The following is a 6,385-nucleotide window of genomic DNA, read 5'->3' as shown; positions in this document are numbered from 1 at the left end:
ACAGAAATGTAAGTGTGCTGGTGTAAATGGCAAGTCATAAACACCAGTGACAGCAGATGCGTTTGATGTTAGAGTACATGGAATGACTGTAAACCTACTGTACATGCAACATGGTATTACAAACACACATTATCTCTCTCTTTATTTTCCTTCTGAAGTGAAGATGAAAGTATTTCTTGTTATCGTCCAAAACCACATTATTCAAACTAAGACCAAAAGTGGAACTGAAGTTATCTATTGTTATTGAGAAGTTACACATAGTGCAGGAAACAAGAGGCGGATAATAGATTTAACTGAGGGAATGATTTGCAACTGCTGACGTCCGCAGAGTCTAGCCCAAAAAATATTTATATCTGATTATAAAGTTTCCATAAAAGACTTTATGTGCCGTGATTCAAGATGGTCATCTGAATGTTAAGATTGTGTGTTTGTAGTCCCTCTGATTAAGTAGATAATTGATTTAAATTGGATCAGTTTATTTGTCTGGCTGGCCTTAAACAAGACCACAGTGTGGGATGTCTGAGCCACAGCCACTGAATGAGAACGAAACACAAACAGCTTCCTCTTTCCACCCATCAGCCGCTCAGCTCGCTGCTCTGTCGCTTTTCTTCCTTTCACTCTATCGTTTTCTCCGACTCAGCCCAGTGATATCACGGAGCAACGGATGTGATGTCACTTCCTGTTTTGTTTTCAGTCGCACTGCCAGCGACTACAGAAGTTGCAGCTTGCTGACAGCTGTGAGTAGAGCTGGAAACATGCAAAGTAACGAGGTCAAAGGTTAAAGCTTGCTGATTGTAAGTGTTTGTAGCCCTAACAGCTGCATTCTAAAGCCCCTTTAGAGTCACTGAACATTTGTTGTTGTTTTTTAAGGTACACCTTAAGGTTGTCTTCTGTTTGCGAACCAGACTTATACAGGCGTCTTCAAATCAAGTTCTCAAACCGTACAGGTTCACAAATCACTGAGGGTGAACTTTTTTGCATAACACAACAAGCAGGGTCACATTGCTGGAGGACAATACTTTTGTTTACTGTATTTTTATATATCCTGTTTTATCTATTCTGCCAGAAAGAGCAGCGGTAAGAAAACTGCAAACTCCTCTCCTCATCATCTGTCATTAGTTGAGAGTCTCATGGTGACAGACAGGCTGTGACACCCAGCCCTGGTAATAGAAGGCAATTATAAGCCCTGGCGAGAGCTCTGGCAATGGGGAAAACTTTTATACAGCCCCCCTCCTGGGGCCCTGACATGCAGACACACTGAAATTAATTGCTACAAAACATCAGGCAAGCTTGACGCACACATGCGCATAGTCAAACTCCTGGAAAGGAGAAGAATGAAACAATACACATCATGCGACGTTGCATTGATGCTCGTGTGGAGGAAGAAGAAGAAAGAAAAGGCGGCAAAGAGAAGCAACAGAAAAACAAGTAGATCTCTTCCAACAAATCATGTTTTCATCTAAATAAAGAAGCCAAAGACAATAGACTCGGTACCTTGGAGACCAGGAGGACTATTTCTCCATGGCAACCAGTGTGGTGTGTGACAATGCCGCAGTGCGAGGGTTTGAACTGCTAAAGCTGTCTGGGAATGCAGAGATAGATGGGGAGAGAGAGAGAGACTCAGAGAGTGAGACCCATGGAGGGCCGTCTGTGTGCTCGTAATGAGAACACACACTGTCACATTCCCACTGCGAGAAATATGGAAGTTCATGACTTTCCAAATTACGTTATTTTACTCTTTGACTCTATAAGTCAATACAGAGAGAAATCCTGTTCCTAACTAAATTATGACACTAAGCCTGTTTATGTTTCCAACAGTGCATATCCAAATATTCTCACACGTAAACATTTCTCTGGTGTTGCTATGGAGTTGTTCCCCTGTCTGGCTGTTAGAAGAAGCAGCACCATGTGGCCTTCGTAGGATATTTATTTTAATTGTGTGGTGTATTGCGGCCAACAGACTGTCAGGCTATATGCAGGGTGTGTGCCGTCAGCACACTTGTGGATACATGTACTCACGTCGGCCCTCTGACATGATGTGTGTGTACAATGTTGGTGGGTGTTTGGGTTCAGTTTGCCACGGGCACGCCGTGTTTGCATAGAAAGACAAACACAAATAATGGAACACGTTGATGTGTGTCTTTGTCGCAACCTGTGTGTGAATTATTGCTGAAAAGTGGGTGATAAAGATCATATAAAAGCTTTTGACTTCCTGTTTGATCAGTACTCCTTGTCTTAAAATCCTGGGATTTAATTGAGATTACAGTTCCATACTCTTGACTCTTTAAAAAAAACTGGAGGCAGATGAGGTTACTTGATGTCTTTCAAAAACTGTACACTTTGCAAGTCTCAACGCCGTCCTCGCCCATTTCTCCTTGTCAGCATCACCCGACAACCATCAACATGCAATCTCCTTTGTGTGTCTTTATTTTTATTTGCAGTGCGCTTTATAGAAATTCATTACACCGTCTGCCGCCAGCGTAGGCAGAAAAACATTCCCTCGGCTCAGCTGAACTCTCACCCTCCTTTAATGTAAACACTGCTCCTCAGTCACGTTTCTCCCATTAAGGTAAATGCCTGCATTATGGATGCATCTAGACTTCTTAATCCAGTTGCACCATTAACCTGCACACCCAAACGTTTCATAGTCCTTGCATTAAGAGAGCGAAAGAGAGACTCAAACTGTGACCCTGATCCTCCATAGAATGTAGATAGAGCTAACTAAATTACTTATAATTAATTATCACTTAAGATGCTTCATTGCCTGGCTGCAGTTTAAGTTTACAACATCTGTTGTTGTTTCTTCAGTCCAAGTGACCCAAAGTGACATTTGGCCCTGAGCCTTTACTCTTAAAACCATTGTCCCATGAGCCAAATGCTTCTGACAGTTATTCATTTATTCATTCCTCCCTCCTTCCCTTCCTTGTTACTTTTTCTTTTTCGTCTTCCTTGGAAGCGTAAGATGGGTGTTGCTGTTGTTTGTCGTCTTGTCTGTCTGCCTCATCAGCCGTCATGCCTGTTGACGTATGGCACTCGGAGTTAAATGATTATCGTATGATTGTAAAAGGTTGCGGGGCATTCTGATGCAGACCTGTCTGCTCAGCCCTGTAGGCTATCCCATGTCTGCAGTCTCAAGCTGGGGAAGAGGGGAGGGTTGGATGGTGGAGGGGAGAAGGGGAGTAGGGGGGAGAGGGGCTTACCTGAATCAACCTGTCGTACCTGCCCTGAGGCCCACCTGTCAACAACCCAGCGACAGTCGCTTTCTCTTCCACTCTGTGTCTCAGTCACTTTCTGGCTCTACCTTTCCATCACTTCCTCTGCCTGTGAATCGCTCCTTTCTCATTTATCTCTCTGCCTCTCACCCTCTCTACTCCTTCAATTTACTTCAGCTCCAACACTACAAAACAAATAACTCTCACCTGGGCAGATGTGCCTCCATCCAACTGTCATTTTCATTTCACAGCAAGTTATAAAGCTCTGGCCATTGGACCCATGGAGACTATTTGCCTTGGCAAGTTTGGATCCGACTCAAAACTCAAATAAACTCTGGAGAACAACTTGATGGTGTGTGTGTGTGTGTGTGTGTGTGTGTGTGTGTGTGTGTGTGTGTGTGTGTGTGTGTGTGTGTGTGTGTGTGTGTGTGTGTGTGTGTGTGTGTGATTGTGTATGTCTCGCCTGCCTGTTTGTATAACACAGGGTTTAGACAGGTCATCCTTTGAGAGACAGGGTGACTTCAGTTTACCAAATTTTCAGTAGCTTAGGCTTTGTGTTCATAGCTCTTAGTTCATAAAAGAAAAGATAAAAACCAAACGATCTCCCCTTTCTTGGTATTCTCTGAAAAAACGTCAAAGGGGCAAGAAGTGAGCAAGGGTCATGGCGTGACTGTCTGATGCAATAATAAACCCACGCTCTTCCTCATAAACAGATGTGGACTGGAAGTGCTCCATATGACGGTGGACTAAAGCAAACTCACGACAGAAATCTGAAGACTGCAGTAGAATAAAAACAGGTCTGTGAGTTTGGATGTTTCCTATCTGCTCCAACTATGTATGCACATGAGTCACACCCTAACGTGTTCGCTAAAGACAACAAACCAGTTGCTGCTCAGTCTGGACGCTGAGGCAACATCTTTCTGCCTGCCTTACTCCTCGTCTCTTCCTGTCTGTCTCGCTCCTCGTCTCTTCCTGTCTGTCTCGCTGTCCACATGAAGACGTCAGCAGTGTGGAGAGCACTTGGTTTTATAGTCAGCTCAGTCAATCAGCCAATAAGAAGCTTTGTTCCGGTGCAACAAGGTACAACATCCGGGCAGCTTTGAAGTAAACCTGAAATGGCTCAGGTTTGGTCTGTCACCAGATTTATTTTTCATAAAGAGACTGACAGCTACAAATAACACATTGTGAAAATACTCCATTAAAAGTATTAGTCTTGTGTAAAAATCCTAGCTGATGTGAGTGGAAGTTTCAGTTCTGCAGAAAAATTGCCTTTTAACTGATGTATTATTATATTGTTGATTCTATACATACATAGACAGCATGTTTAAGTGTGTAGCTAACTAGGCGTTGTTAGATTTAATTATTGTTTATACAATTAGGTGGTTTCAGAAAGTGGTTTCCAACCTCGGGTTTGGGCACCCTCAAGAAGTTCACAAGATTTGAGAGAGGTTAAATGGGATAAGTTAAAAGGAATACAAATGATGCAAAAAAATTCATTATCATATGTTTTTATATGCTAAGAAATAATTATCTATTTAATGGATCGGAGTACAACAAAAAAGTGGCATTCGATAGAAATAAAGACAAGTACCTCAAAATTGTACCTGAGTCCGTCAAATGATCGAAATTCCACCTCACAATCAATAACAGCACATCAGGTGAATTTACTTTACTTATCTAGGCAGGTAAATTCAATTAGATTTATAAAACATATATTTGTTGTTTTGGGCAGTGGCTTCTTAAACCCCAGAGAATTACTTAAAAAATATAACATTGAAGATGCCATGCACACAGCTAACCTAAAATATATCAGTTCTGTCAACATGCTGGAGTCTTGGTATACACAGCTCAGACAAACACAGAATAGTGTTTTGGGGCAACCTTTAAATGTTACCGGTTGCTGTACTGTGACCGCTACATGGTGCGGGGAAGCCCCGACTTTCAGCACACCACCAGTGACTCATCGGGAGCTGAAAAGGTCAGAGGTCAGATCTTTTGTCACTAGCATCAAACAAACAGGCCGGGGGCCCAGTGAGTCACATCCTCAGGGATGCGCTGGGGTTGGCTTTGTGCTGTGTTTGGTAATTGTCTCTGTGTCACCTACCACCTTCAGGAGGCAACGACAGGCAGATAAGCAGATAGAGCGGCTATTCGATGCCGGGGCCCTGTTTCTGTGTCATACGCTTACACCTTCCCTGCTCCACGGTCCTGGGGGTGAATACCACAGGGAGTGATGCTTGCAGTGACTGTAAGTGCGAGCTGATAGTTTTTCAAACGTCGTCACCGGGGCCTAAAGCTTTAGTAGGTCAGCTCCCACAGTAAAAGCAAACGTGTGATCTTACCCACATAATCATAAGCCGCTGACACAAAGCTAGCATTCCACAGCAGCTTTCCTGGACTCCTCTGAACAGACACTAACTGTCTGGCTGCTTCAGCGCAGCAACAGGTGGTGTGCTGTAATCCTCTGTATTGTATTGCAGTGGGCTGTCTTAGATTTCAATAAGTGAGCCATGGTTTGTGAAGAGTGAAGCGCCTGGTAGAGGTGTCAAGTGTTTAAAAAAGACAAACTGTAATGATGTCTTCATCGTCAGCTCCTCCACTTGAATTTTCATGCATGTCAATTAGTCCAAATATTTTACACAACCTCTTTGGTTTCTTCAACGTTTCCAACAGATTTTATCCCTCTCCCACCAGTTTGTCTTTTCCCAGGCGCATCTCACTCAGTGTGTAAAAGGTCAGGCTGCACACTCCTGCCGGCGTCACTTTAAAAGCTGGGAGAAAAATGACATTTATCAAAAACCCTCCTCTCCTGTTCTCTGCTCCTCTCCCCATCACTCTGAGGCTATAGGCTAATATTCAGCCTGTCACTCTACCCGAGATTTTCAGGCATCCACTCATATCCCATTTAATTATGAGCTCTCCCTTTGCGATATCATCCTAACACATCAATGCCACATTTCATTTTTTATCATCTGAAAATCAAACACTCTGTCCTCATCCTGCTTGGCAAAATACAACTATCTGTGCTCCAAAGTAACAAGGTTCTCTCTCTCTCTCTCTCTCTCTCTCTCTCTCTCTCTCTCTCTCTCTCTCTCTCTCTCTCTCTCTCTCTCTCTCTCTCTCTCTCTCTCTCTCTCTCTCTCTCTCTCTCTCGTACTACGTACGTACGTACG

Source organism: Notothenia coriiceps, unplaced genomic scaffold (genome assembly GCF_000735185.1).
Source record: "Notothenia coriiceps isolate Sejong01 unplaced genomic scaffold, NC01 NC01_scaffold00035100, whole genome shotgun sequence".
Taxonomy (NCBI): Eukaryota; Metazoa; Chordata; class Actinopteri; order Perciformes; family Nototheniidae; genus Notothenia; species Notothenia coriiceps.
Note: the sequence above shows the minus strand (reverse complement) of the source record.